This window comes from Planococcus citri, chromosome 4, assembly GCF_950023065.1.
Source record: "Planococcus citri chromosome 4, ihPlaCitr1.1, whole genome shotgun sequence".
Lineage (NCBI taxonomy): Eukaryota > Metazoa > Arthropoda > Insecta > Hemiptera > Pseudococcidae > Planococcus > Planococcus citri.
The window spans coordinates 67,692,274-67,707,193 of record NC_088680.1 but is presented as its reverse complement, the minus strand read 5'-3'; the positions used below and the strand labels follow the sequence as shown (position 1 = coordinate 67,707,193).

The 14,920-nt window shown below is 39.3% G+C and overlaps 1 protein-coding gene across 2 annotated transcripts in view; it reads right to left on the bottom strand.

Annotated features, from left to right (window-relative positions):
* The window catches only part of LOC135845601 (histone lysine acetyltransferase CREBBP-like), a 40,787-nt gene that overhangs the window by 2,176 nt on the left and 23,691 nt on the right, over positions 1 to 14,920 (bottom strand). The gene's annotated exons all lie outside the window — the stretch shown is intronic.

Sequence of the window (14,920 nt, the reverse complement as noted above, 5' to 3'; positions counted from 1 at the left end):
CCTCAACTGGGGCGCTTCCATGACGTAAATTTAATCAACATCGACGAATGAACTGACTATCGCGAATTGCCGAAACACTAGTGATTTCTCAAGAGTAGAAATCTGTATTATAAAGGCGCTACTTTTGTCTTATTCTCCACCCCTAATTGGGGGGGACCAATAGCGCACTTGCTAAGTACAAATACTTTTACATAAATTGAAGAATTTATGTGATTTTAGTTATTTATGTCCGAAATCCCTATCTCGGGCCATAAACGTCAAAGGCTCGCGACCCTTCTTAATTAGAGAATGGTGCCGCCTTATATGCGCGAGTATGTCGCGTATATATTTGTACTTAGCCTATTTCCTAAAGTAGTTCAGACGTTACCAATATTTTCAATATAAGGGGTTCATAACATAAGCACTACCTTACGGCAGTGGGGCCAATCTGCCCTCTCTCAATTGCCCCTTCGTGAGTTCACTCAGAGGAGAGCAGATCATCGAAGTGGATCACGGATCATGAAAAAAGCATAGAGGAGATTGATCCCACGCCGTACAGACCCTGCCATCCCCCCTCCAGTCCTATATGCATGCCACTGCCCCTCCGTTTTTCACTGCGCTGTGCAGCTTATTTCTGAGGGAACAAACTTCCAAAGATGGTTCGGAGGCGGGACTATTTCGATTTGCAAGTACAATTGCACACATCCTCCATATGTATCGCCCATAAGAGTATATTAGAGTCAGTCTTGGTTACTATTCGATTTCGAATAATGTGTGGCCCTGATAAAGTTCCAACGGTCCATTTGACAAGCACTCACACGCAGGCGTGTTGAGTCATTGGAACTATTGTAGGAGAATACAAAAGACGTCAAAAGACTGAGGAGCTCTAATTACTACTTGATGAAAGAATACACACGGCTGACATGCCACTTATATTGCAGAAATTTTCAAAAAGAGGGAGTTTTTCAGAAGGTGGTAACGATTTTTTGGGTGTTTGCTTTTTTTGCTTATCAGGCTTAATTTAGAATGGGGTTAAAAAAAAAAAATTGTTTTTGTATCATGGATGATATCGAAGAGCTTGGTGCTATTTTTCAATAAGTCAAAATTTGAAAAATAGTGAGGTTTGTGGGTAGCCAAATAACTATTAGAAGAGGGGTTAATTCAAAAGGAATACTTTTATTTATGGTTTGTTGATTAAAATACATAAAGGTTGCTCACTCCATTTTCTAACTTATTCAAATTTAGTCAGATTTTGAGCCATTTTATGTATTTAATAACGATGTCGGTTCATTGTCTAATTATTGACCTATTGCAGAAATTTGACCTACATTTTTTAAATTTTTAATTTACGTATGACTATGTTTTCCAAATTCCGGTTTTTTCCTAAATTTTTGAGTCGCATTTTTAAATTTTCATCTATCATACGTATTTTTCTCTAACTAACGCGCAATTTTTTAACCAGGTGTGACTTGAAAAAATGAAGAAGATTGTCGAAAATGATTGGATCTTTTATATATATATAAAAAAAAAAAAAAAATGTCACCCTGGGTTATTTAATTTTCTGATTATATCGAAAAAATTGTTGTGTACAGTATCAAGGGTGGTAGAATACGTCTACTCCTAAGCCCTAATATAACTACTATGTACATACTTAAAGGAGTAAAATTAAAATATATTTTTGAACTTTTACGAATATTGATTTGTCCATCAGTTATGTAGTTGGGGTATCTCCTTGTGAGTGGATATGATGTTGTTATATCGATTACATATTTACGTATCGTCTCTACCTTGGCAACTACGATGTATTTCTCAAACTGTTGAACAAATGTAAATTATTAAAAAATTTATATTTATAAGATTCAACTGACACTCTAGCGTGGGTCGAATTATTAATGCTAAGCTTATTGTTAGTGTTTAGTGCTAAAGCTTAAAAGTAAAAAATTACGAATTCGATACAGTTTTACTTATTCTTCCGGATTTGGTTCTGGGGTGCGCATTGCGGTGGTACGCATGTATCTGTTGGGCCCTGCATTAAAACTTTGGATTATTCCTGCTGCTCGGCGGACCTCTGGGTCCTGTTCCGATTCCTCAGCCCAAGATTGTAGATTTTGAAGGCGTACGAATGGTTGAGGCATCTCCTCAGCGCTACGAGGTATTTCAGTGCCATTCGTCATTCGGTGACTGGCCACGGTTCTCGAGTTGGTGATTTCAAACGTGTCGTTGGCCGTACGTCGAATCGTGCATCTGAGTGGCTCGCCGGAATCGCTGGCTTGGAGTGCTTCTGTCATTGTAACGGGTTGTTTCGTGGCTAAATTTACTAAATCAAAATCTTTAGAAGTGGATGGGGTCGGGTTATTGTCGACTTCCATCAAAGATACATTTGAGTTAGAATTATTAGCGTTGGTTAATATATTCGAACTTGACGAAGTTCCTGGCTGTGGAGATGGTTGCATGGTTTCGTCAGTAGATAGGTCTATGGCTGATTCCTGCGGAACTTCTAGTTGGTCAGCTGGGGTTTGATCATTTCCGGCTGCAGGTATGGTCGGCGGTAGTGGCTGGGCATCTCTCTTCTTGTTGGTCTCGGGTATGAATTGTCGTCGGATAGCGTCTATGGTGTCGTCATACATCGTTATCGGGTAGTACGGACCGGCGCTGTTCCAGTTGGGTAGGTGTTGGCTAATCATTGCGAAAATACCTGGAATTCGAGTTATTTTCGCATCTAATATGCGAGACCAATCGTAGTTGAGAGCGTCTGAAATTTGAGTAGAATTAGTTAAATTTGCTTTGGGATGTAGGATCAAAGGCAATATAATTAATTCTTTTACGGCCCTAGTGTTCAGAAAAATGCATAGTTTTTGCATATTTTCGAAAAAGTTGTCATATGGTGTACCGCACTGTACGTCGTATGTCCCTATCGACAGCATGATTCGAGCAGGGATTTCTTTGAAACTTGAAATAAATTTTACGAGGTCGTCGAGTAATAAGTCTTGTCGGTAGAATTCTGTGCTTACTTGGTGGGTGTAAGGCCTACCTAACGAAAGATTTTTTATAATGCCATAGACGTGTCCATCCCCTATCATGAAGATGTTGTAGGTGAACAGTACCACAACATATCTATCTTCATATACCTCGTATGCCGCCGCTGTAAAGCCTTTTGGGAATGAGTTTATGGGATAGAAAGGAATGAGTTCATTGGAATCGGTTCCAAAGCGCTTACGGTATTTACTGTGATTATTTCCCTTCTCAGCTGCAGTACCTCGTTTTTGTTTCGGTGGTGGAATTCGTGCCCTCTTGGAAATATGTGAACCTATCGGACCATACTCCCCTGATTTTTCATCGCCAGTTAATTGGTTGTCGAATCGGGATTCATATTTCCTGATGTCATCGTCAAAGAGATCGGAGCTGATTGGCCGCTTTTGACCGCTACTTTCAGTCGAGGATCCTTGTGGATGAGGTGTTGAGGCACGAGAATTGACCGGTGTCACAATAACGGTACTAGTCGACGGCTTTGGAAGGATCGATCGGTAATTTGTAGTCGGTACTTGGACGAGATTTTGAGTACATAGGAAAATTGGTTGATCGGTAGGAGTCGGAGGTGGAGCGTTTAATGGGGTTGAAATTACTGACGGTGGAGGAATATTCATGTTAGGAATTGGAGTTGGAGCACTGGTCGGAATAGAGGCATATGACATCGATGTAGGACTGTATATCGGAGATTGCGGCCTGTAATGCGGTGGTGAAAAGGGACCTAATGGGGTATTCCTGGCCCTAATACTAGCATACAGGTTGCTGGTCTGTTCATCTATTAGCATATTATATCGAGCCTGTAAATTTGCGTATTCTCTTTGAATATCCTCATGTTGAGTTCGCAGAGTAGAATTTTCACTCGAAATATCTGACACTGTAGCCTGTAGGCGAGTGTACAGATCGCGTTGCATCGTGAGTTGGTTGTTTAAATCACGAACTCGCGTGTCGTTGTGCATATAATGCACGATTTTGGAAGAATGTTTCACTACCGAAAAGTCAGTCCCACATAATTTCTCTCGACAACCTCGACGCATACACGTAAAAATTTTCATGTTGTGGGCATTAGTTTCCATACTTTGGATGTAAAAATTGTAGATACAACTATAGTGAAAAAGGTGTAGGCACTTAGTGATCGAAATTCTGTCCCTACCTGTGACTACGTCAGGGCCACAGTGGGTTAATGGGCGACTGCATTTGTCGCATATGAGTTCGCAATGGTTCATGATGCGAAAATTAGAATTCACGAGAAAAAACGGAAAAATTAGCGTAAAATCAAGCAATCCTGAATATTGCAGTATACCACTGTGGGTAGCTGCAATTACATATACGAGACAAGCAAGATATGAGAAAAGCAAAATATAAGTAGGTAGAAAAAAGTGTCGATCTCACCAAAGGTAGAGGTAGGTCTTCTTGGCACTGGCTTCACTACATATATGGTGGTCTGTTCTTTTTGCTATGTACTTTGGACGTGATTTTTTGACTATTTTGTCCTTTGAAAAGTGTCCCTACTCCTTTTTACATAAATTTTAGTGCGTTTTAATCTTCTCGCGATGTTTATGCGTAAAAAGTCAAGAAGCGAAGGGTTTGTTTTCAAAATAATGACCAAAAGTGAAAGATATGGGTGTGAAACAGAAGATAAGAAGTTACGCCCTTAGGTAATAAAATTTTGGGAGTGTGAGAACGTGATTTTTGGTGGTTTTTAATTTGTGAAAAATTAGTTGCCATAAAAGTCATCGAAAAGGGATGAAGATCTCGGGATGAGAGTCTTCTATGTGTTTGATATTTTAGCTATTGTTTTTTGGTTCCTTTTTGATAATTTATTTACGAATCGGATTAATGGAAAAGAGAGAGAGAATCGGTTCGTCGTCTACAATGTGTGGTTTATGCGCATGTTGTCGTCTGTATTACGCACCCTTGCTACCGGTTTACGCGGTGGGCGTTAGGTCATTAAGTAGTTTACTTTTTACGAGCGTGTCACTGTCCGCGATCGTAAAAATCTTAACTAGGGTGGTTTTCTCACTTCGAACTGACAGTGATTGATGCGAGTGTCGAACTGTTGCTCTGCAGTAGCGATGTACATCGTATTTACGAGACGATTTTTTCTATGCTTATTCTGGAATGAGTATATTAGTATGGAATTCGTATTTAAATTGTAACTTATAATAATAATAAAGTTATCTACCAATAAATTATAATAACTTAAGATTATTGTTACCATTCTCGTCTATATGGTTTTGAGATTTTTAGGTCATTTTGTGTGAACAGATCATTGTGTTTTCGAATGAATGATCTACGTGATTTGAATATTTGCATTTGAAGAGTGCAAATTCAATATGTTTGTATAAGTGCATAAGGCCGCATGTAGATTATATTTTTCTATAACCGATTTTGGTTCTAACACATCGAGCATGATTGTGGTCATATCTATCTGTCGGTACAATTGACATCGGACCAAAAAGGGGTACTCAATGCATTGATTTTTATATTCTTGGTTATAGTGATACAATGATCCGATATTGCATTTATTTGCATTTGAAGAATGCAGATTTAAATTAGTTGTTTAGGTGCACAGGGCATCTTGTGGATTATAATCTTTTATAGACGAGTTTGGTTTTTATGTAGAAGTTGTCTGCGCTTTTTGCGTCTAGTTTTGATTATTAAGCATTCATTTCTATGTGTGAATAATTACGTAGACTCGCCTGCTTTTCAGTAATTGTGAGGCAATTGACAGATTGGCATTAGGTGAGCTTACCTACTTATTCAATGTAATAAATAAAAATATGAATGCTTATTTGTCGATCATAGGTGTGTGATTTGTTTATTCATCCACCTCTTATTTTGTGAAAGGTGGGGCAATCGACAGAGGTTTCTACAGTGAGGTAGGTGAATACACATTTTTGCCTATTTCGTGAACCTGCGCAACAAAAAACGGTAATGTTTTGACGAGGAGTCAAGGCCGTTTTCGGCGTTTGGTTTACTGACACAGTGATCGCATTTGTGTAGGGTCGACAGACTGGTTGGCTATAAATGTGCATTTTTCAACACGTGTGTTTGAAAAATGCGTCATTTGTTTGATTATAAATACTTTTTCTATTTTTGTGGGTTTTATAATTTTTACTTCGCATCGCGTAATGAATACCTGGATTTTAGATGAATCGTATTTTTGCCCCATGAGGCAAAAGGATGAGTTCCTTAATTGTTTGGGTGATCCCACCTTTCGTTGTTTTCGTTGGGATCGACTACGACTTCGACGGTATTGGTTACAAATTGTTTTTTCCAATAAGACTCGGGTTGGGGTCGTCCTAGTCTAGCTCTGACGCGATCGGAAATTCGGATGATAGGTAGGGGAGGATATCGAGAATTATATGTTCCTTCCTGAGAGTCATTTTGGGATTGTAACGCAGGCTGCTGCGTTTCTACTAATCCTGAGTCAGGTGGAGAGTTTTGATTTCCTACCTGAGGGTCATTTTGGGATTGTGTCGCAGGTTGCTGCGTATCTACGAATCCTGAGTCAGGTGGGGAATTCTGCGATTTCCTAATTCTTTTGAGGATTACGACTGGGGTTGATGTCAGTGTGGGTTCTTGGGATCCTATTGTTACCTCTTGGTTATTATCATTTTGATCAGAGGTCTGTTGGGAGTCTGTCAATGTTAAGTCAATTTGAGAGTTATCTGAGAGGCTATTTTGAGAATCATTTTCCTTCTCTGGGGGGCTGTTTTGAGAGTCATTTTCTCTATTCTTTTTGGGTCTTCCCCGTTTTTTGGATTTTGGAGTCGAGGTCTCGGGTGCCCCTTGAGAAGGTTGTTCGTCATCGTCAGTTTGGGATGATTGACTATAAGTGGTTTCCTGCGAATCGGTTAAACGATTTTTCCTAGGTCTCCCCCTGTTCCTTTTTGGCTGTGAGTCTTTGGCTACAACTGCCCCAGAAGAGGAGGGATGTGGGTTCGCAAGGGTATCACCTTCTTGGATTCGAGAATCTAGTTCGTTTTGTGCGGCACGTTCGGCTCGAGCTTTCGCGCGATTTTCTCGTTCTAATTGAGCTTTTGCGCGATATTCTCGTGCTGCTTTTGTGACCTCTTTCATAACGGCTTGTGATGCTCGACTAAAGTCTTTATTGCTAACAATGATCTCACTCTCAATATCCTCGTCATCAGAATTTGACTTATTTTCCTCGTTCTCTGACTCGCTTTCGATATTATTGCGATAATCTGTGAGGAAATCCTTAATTTTTTGTTCTAATGTTCGAGAATCGATATGAGATTGTAAACAAATTTCGTCTTTTAATTTTTCCAAATTTTCTTTAGTGATAAATAAGGTTAATTGACGAATATTTGCCACACGCTCATCTGTAGTATCATCGGTTGGTGCTAATAAGTAGCAATTTTGCCCATTTCTCTGAATAACTACAAAGGGTCCTATTTTCTTTTGATATAATTTTCCAGAAGTTCCTCTTTCGTGAGACGATAATTTATGGTTGGTCATAAGGACCCAATCACCTGGTTCAAAAAATGTCGGATCGAGATGTTTTTTATTGAAAGAGGTTTCCTCTTCGATTTTCTTAAGTTTGCGTTTCTCACGAATGAAGGTCTCGACAATTTGGCGTTGAGTCATATCGAAAATTCGCTGTCTTCGTTCCTCCATGGTATAGACAGCTTTCTTGGCTAAAGAGTCGGCTATTATGTTAGTGTATTCGTGTTTGCGAGCAAATACATGAATAAATTCTAACGCGTCGAATTCTTTTTTCAATTCGAGAATTTCCTTAAATAACTGTTCGTGATGAACAGGTTTGTTTCTCGAATTTTTCCAATTATTTGTCTGCCATGAAGAGACAGTATTGTTGAGTGCCTTAATTGCGTAGTTCGAATCGCTCAATAACTTAACTTTTTTGATTTCGTTATCTTTCAAAATTTCGAGAGCTGTTTTGATTGCGAGTAGCTCTGCCAGGTTATTGGATGTCGGATAGTCAGGGTGAGTGATGCGCTCAGAAATGTTCAATAAGGATTCTGGTGCGAAGCAAATCCCTATTCCTGCGATTGCATTGGCGTCACCGTTTTTTGAGCACGCGCCATCAGCAGTGACTCTAGCATAACCGTCCCTATCTATTATAAGGTCAACGTTGGGGTCTAGTGTTTGGCTTAGACATTGTGCGACCGAAATGGATGGGATTTCTTGTTTTGCTAATTTCTCGCGGAGTTTTTCGAGTTCGCGAGGGAAATTGAATTTCAATTTCTCATGTGGGATTTGGGATGTGATCGTATCCAGAATGCCCCATGCTTCATTTGGTTTAAATCCGAAAGAGGTGGGAGTATTATTGAGTTCGAGTTCGATTTCCTCAATGACGTCGTACCATCCTATATGAGAGCGTTGAGGGTCATAATTCGCGTTGGTTTTTACGCGAATTTTATCACCTATACACCTCATGGTTCTTTCGACGGAGGACGATTGAGGGTTGTAAGCACTTGTGTGTGCCACCTGAATTCTATGGGATTCTAGTAAATCGTACCAGGCGTTCGAGATAAACTGGCATCCGTTATCGGTAATGACTTTCCTAACTCGAACTTTCTGGTCTTTGATATTTTTGATAATTGTATCCATCCTCTGACATACTGACTCTTTTTTAGTATTATACAGGGTCCTAATCCAAGTGCGGTTCGTAAAAACGTCTTTCGCTACTAACAGGTATTTGGGCTCGTATTGATTTGCTGGCAAAGGGCCAAATATGTCAACGGATAGTACATCCCCGAGAGCGTAAGCTTCGATTTGGGCATATTCGATTATTTTGTGTTTTGCGTAGTTTTTATTTACCTTGCACACGATACAGATATTACAAATTTCGCGTATATAAGTCAGGGAATTATTATGGTAATATATTCTCCTAAAAATTGCGTCGAGTTTGTTGGCTCCTACGTGGCCGTAAGCGCAATGTAAATAATCGGCTGTGTCGAAAAATAGGTCATCGGGGAGGCATGGAACTTTTGATCCCTGTTCAATTTTTCTTAAAAGAATTTTCTCTCCTTCGGGGTTCCTAAAAATTTCAAATCGTGACATTTTTGTTTTTTGAATGTCTCTCTGTTTTTTGTTGTTAGGAGGGACTCTTTCTTCAAGAATTTCGATGATCTTTTTACAGAAGGGATCATGTTTTTGGTGGAAGGCGATGTTTTGTAGCCTTTGGTTGAGTTCCGAAATGTTTTCACTTAAGAATTTTAGCTCATAGGGTTCAATAGTTGTTTCAAATTTTTCAGTTTCGATATCAGTTAGGTAGTTTTCCTCTTCGGGAGAATCCACAATCTGGACACTATTTATCTCTAAGTCTGGGGCTTTTATATCGTAAAGCTTCTTATTAGAGGTGGTTATGTCGTAAACTAAATCGTAACAATTCAAGACAGTGATCCAGTGAGCTGCTTTTCTGTGTGTTTGGGCAATTTCGCGAAAACGGTTTACAATGGGTAGGAGGTTCGATCTTACATGTATTCGTCGACCGTGTAGCCAAATTTGTAATTTTTGAATGCACTTTACTAAACACATAATTTCGCGGTCAAAAAGGGTAAAATTTTTCTGATGGTCTTTAAACGCGATTGAGACGAATAGGATGATTCGTTTTTCATTTTCATGCATGTAAAAAAGAACTCCATTCATTGCGTCGTCTGTAATTTTGGTATCAAGGAAGAGGTCCCCTTCTTTTGGAGCTTGTTGTAGCTTAAAGTCCTTACGAAATTCAGCTTTTAGTTTTTCGAAAGCTTTTTGTTGGACTTCAGTCCATTCTACGGGTACATCTCCCTTAGTTAGTTCGTAAATGGGGTTAACTATTTGCGAGTATTCCGGGATAAAGTCCCTATAAAGGCCTGTGTTCCCTACTAGGGCTAGAATATCGTTTTTCTTAGAAAGAGAGAATTTACCTCTCTTGGTGTGTTTTTTCTCGAATTCATCCAATTTTTTGATTTTTTCGTTTTGTTTTCCCACCCCCTGATCAGAAATTACGAATCCTAGGTGGTCTGCGCAATTACGAAAAAATTGAGTTTTGGTTGGGTTTAGTGTTAAACCATGATCGCGAATTTTTTGAAAAACTTTTTCTAATCTAGCTATGGTTTCCTCGAAATTTTTCCCCGATATTTTTATATCGTCTACGTATTTCGTGATTCCATCTTCGTTGTCGATGACTTGATTTATCATGAGAACGAATTCGCCAGATGATATTTTTAGACCATAGGGGAGTCTTATAAATTCATAAACTTGCCCCTCAACTTGGAAAGCTACAAATTTTCGCGAATCTGGGTGTAGTACTAATTGCCAAAATCCAGCAGTGAAGTCTAATGTACAAAATAGTCGATCTCCAGCATTATCGTAGATCATGCTGGCTATAGTATTCGGCTCAGTGAGTACATTAATTAAGAACTTATTTAATTCGTCTGCATCGAGGCAGATACGAATGTCCCCATTTTTCTTCACTACGGGAGCTAGGGTGTTAATGTATGGTGAATGTGAATATTGAATGATTTCAAGTTCGAGCATTTTCGCGATCGCGCGACGTAATGCTGGGAGTAGCTTTTTACTGGGTCGAAATTTCTCTCCTCTCCAGGGTTTGAGATGTTCATCACCCTCTTTGAAGTTGAATTTTACTTGTTCACCTGAGTATATTCCGGGGTTTAGATCAAAAATATCGTAAAATTTTTCCAACCTCTTAAATCCTTCAATCGATTGCTCTTCTGTGATTGAGCCATTTTCGACAGCTGCCTTTAAATCTCTACGCAAATTTTCACGAAAAGTTTTTATAGCTGTCGCTTTATCCTCAATAATCTCTTTCTCCACTTCAGTAAAACTTGCCCCTGCCATGTAATCGTACATTCTGAGGTATTCATCTTGCTCCTCGAATGTCATAGAGTACACCGTGAGGGCACTTTGAAACTCGATCGTGGGCATAAAAGGGATTACGAATTCGTCAAGATGTTCTGGCTCACATATTAACTCGCGCCTGTGAATACTTATCGTCATACGTAGGTGTTCCATTGAGACTCTACCCATTAAAAATGTTTGACCAGGAGCGTCCATAATGTAAAATGGAGCGCTGATTATTACGGGTCCTAGTGTCATTTCTATTTGGGCGAGGTGCGTAGCTGCTACAACTATCGAGTTGTCTGCAAGTTTAAGTTGGACTTTCTTTTTCAGCCTAAAAAACTTCACACTTTGGGGTGCTTCTTTTAGAAATGTTTTCAATACTGCTTTCGTGAGAACATTGGGAAGTGCCCCGGTATCCAATTGCAGTGCTACTTTTCTCTGACCTATGAAGACAGGTACGACACACGCGGGATCGTCGGTGCGTTGTGTGACTATCTGACGTGAGATTTTTGGCTCAGGTTCTCTGAAGAGTATCGCATTGTCGATTGCATCGATCGATGTGAGTTCATGTCTTATATGATTTACGAGGGGATTTTTGTTTTTACGTTTTTTAGCATTTCTAATTTTTAATCGATTTTCGTTAATTTTGGATGCGAATAATTCGCCTAAATTTTGATTAGGAATTGCTCGAGGGTCGTTTTGTAATTCTTTGAATGCAGCCCTAACAATTTTGCCTGGTTTGGATTTTTTGGAATCCGTAATTGTTGTGATATTCTGGACCTGCATAGTCGTTCTTCCCCACATTTCACCTTGAGTATTGGTGTAATTTTGCTCTTGTTCCATTGAATCTACGTGCTCAATCCATGCCTCAAAATTTCGTTGGCGTATTAATTCCATAATGAGAGAGTTTCGAACATCGCGGTATTCAAGAATTGATGGGAAGTATCGTTTAATTGCAGGTACATAGTGGAATTTTTGTTCGATCGGTAAAAGTTCTTTGCGATTTCCTATTTTGGGTCGTGTAAAAAATTTACCTTCATCACAATTTACTTCCGTTTGTAAAAATCGTAAGGCTGGGTTTTTCCAGAAAAGTACTTTTGGGTGCGCAGCTACGCGAGCGTACATGTTTTTGAAATTTATGTACCTATATAATTTCACATCTGGCTCGTCGATATTGCGCGGTTTTACCAAAGGAAATAAAAGAATTATACTTTCTGCTTTCCTATCTAATAATAATTCAACGATGTTTCGTAATTGTTGTTCAATTACTCGATAAGGTTTGCGCGAGAAGTTGAATTCTAATTGTCCGGCCGAAAGTATGTAATTTGAATATGGTGGGAATTCAGTTTTTGATAATCGATTAAATAATGTTTCGAGAGGGAGTTGGTCGCGTAAATAATTGGGTAGTTGACTTGATAGAATGACCTCTCCGCGCGCCATGTAATGCGAGAGACTGTCCCCAACCCATATGTAATCGCTTAGAATGTCTTTGAATGGGGCTTTCTTAACACTAGGTACTGCCCCCGGGCTGCCTAGTGATATGCGTTTCCCGAATTCAAACTTTCGTATTCTTCTTCACTCTCTTCAGAAGACATGGCGGAGGTTATCGTGCCTACTTTCAGAGTTATGGTTTGAAGGTCTAACTGTTCAGGTTGATCCTCAAACATCTGATTAAGGAGATTACATACCGATACAGTTTCCTCTAAGTCTTCTGGAGGGGTGTCGACGAGAACATATTTGTCGGTTTTTTCATCGAATTCTACCGTTTTGACGTCGGCAGGTGGTGTACGCGGCAGTCTTGGTTTATTCGCGACTAAGTTTCCGTATTTATCGACATTGAAAGGTTTCGAATTTGGTTTTTGTTGATGTGGGGTCTGAGTGGAAGCCTGATTAGATTTTGAATTTTCGGGCTTATCTTTGGTATAAGTCGCTATGGGTTTATCGGCCGAAATTTTGGCTTCCTCAGAAATACCTGAACGATTATTTCGATAATTGTTATTGGGTTTTTTGGCTTGCTGGGATAGCATGTCCCATAAATTTTGTAATGTTTCTTGGGGCGGATACGACGAATTTACTTGTTTTGGGGGAGGTTGTGAAAAAGTTGGATAATTTTCGTATCTACGAGTTCGAGAGAAAGTTATCGGAACTTCATTCACGGTGTCGCGTTGGATGTCAGTGAGCCTGGATAATTTATCAATAAATTGGTCCAAAGTTTGCCCTTCCTCTATGAGCCTATTGTGATATTGTTCTGGAGTTTTATTGATTAACATTTCGATGAGGTCCTCCGCATCACCATGGCGATGGTGAGATAGAGATCGCGCCCATCGAATCATGTTATTAGCCATGTCTTTAACATCGTTCGCGGTTGTAAATTTGTACTGACAAAATTTCATCGCTTCGTTTTGGGAATGTCTGTCCCAGTAATAATTTAGAAATTTCTTTTTTAATTCGTCGTAACGATGGATATTACGAACCGTTTCCAAAAATTGGGGAGCATCTTTTGTAAGCATGACCTTTTTGAAAGCAAATACCTTGTGAGATTCGTCAGCGTTCGCGTTATTAAAATATTTTTCGAAATCGTCCAAAAATTCATGTGGGAAATATTTTAATTCGTCCGAAAAATAGACACCTGCATTTTTTACCGAACCTGGATCAATTGGGTTGGTTTTAACCTTCCTAGTTTTGGCTGGTAGTCTACGAATTACGTCTTTCACGAAATTTAGGTCGTTTTGAAACTGGTTAGATGCGTTCTCCCTATCTCGCGATTCGTTGTTCATTTGTAACATTTTTTCCAAAAGTTTTTGAATGGCAGACGAATTGCTAGCAGAGTCAATTTTTGCTTCCGATACATTCAAAGAGGTTTGCTCTAATTTTTCGCCTAGTTCCTTCAACCATTCGTTGGTTGATTCGACAAGTTTAGATTGTTGAATCGAAATGTCCTGCAGTTTATCATTTAAATAGATTGCGGTCTTTTTTGCTTCTTTGGCGTAATTTTTCGCTTTCTTATTTTCCTGAGTAGTAGCATCGATTTTCGATTTTAATTTTGATTGCATTTTCTTATTCCAATCCCAAGTCTTTTTGAAAATTTTGTAAACCTCATCGTCAGTCGAGTCCCTAAGTGATTCGGGGTCAATGGGGTACGAAGTTTCCTGAGTACCAACACCTTCATCGGAAAGTGTATCTGAATTACTATCATCCGCATTTATACACACCATGGTGTATTCCTGCGGTTGATCACTAAAATTATTTGAATTATGATTCTCTTCGTTCATATTCAAATCCGGATTCATTACGCGAGCGGGCTTTCGGCTACTGTTGCAAAAGTCCAAAGAAATCAAAGGTTTTTCTTTACTTACTCTGCTACGAGTGCTTAAAGCTGGAGGAGTATTCATAAATCGCGAAGTGCAAAACGGAATGGTACTGTAACCCACGCGAGTCGAAAACAGAATAATTTTTGTGTCAAGTGTATAATAGTTATATTAGCATTGACCTGTTGGTAGGAGGTCCTAATGTTCAAAGAATTTCCCCCTTTTTTCAAATCGTCGCCTTGGGCTATTAAATCTTGAGATTTATGACCTTGGCTTCGCGCCTCCGCGTAAAAGGGGTGACACTTGTTGTACAAATATACGTAAATACATAGTAGCTAAGTATCCCTATTTTAACTTATTTAACGGAGGTTTGCTTTGAAAAATACCGCCGGTGGTGGCGGGGTTGGTGGAGGTAAACGTGTGCTCTATGTACTATTTTCCACTTCCAAAAAATTCCTGCATCCCTTCTTTTGAAATTACAACATCATTCGCTTACAACTACGCTCTTTCGGAGAGCAGGCTACGCCCCCATGAGCTAAGTCTAAGGTGATGGAATTCTTTCCCTTCGTATGTAATTTCAAGGGAACTTCAAGGACGAAAATCTAGCGGCTCGTGTGTAAAAGATTGCACCGAAAAAATAATGTTATTTAGACGAAAATGCATCTCACCCTAATTTACAGTGTTGTCACATTTACGAGTATTTCCTTCCAAAAAATAGTTTAAAAATGAGACCAAGTAACAGGTTGCGTAAGAATCGAAATATTCTATTTGAA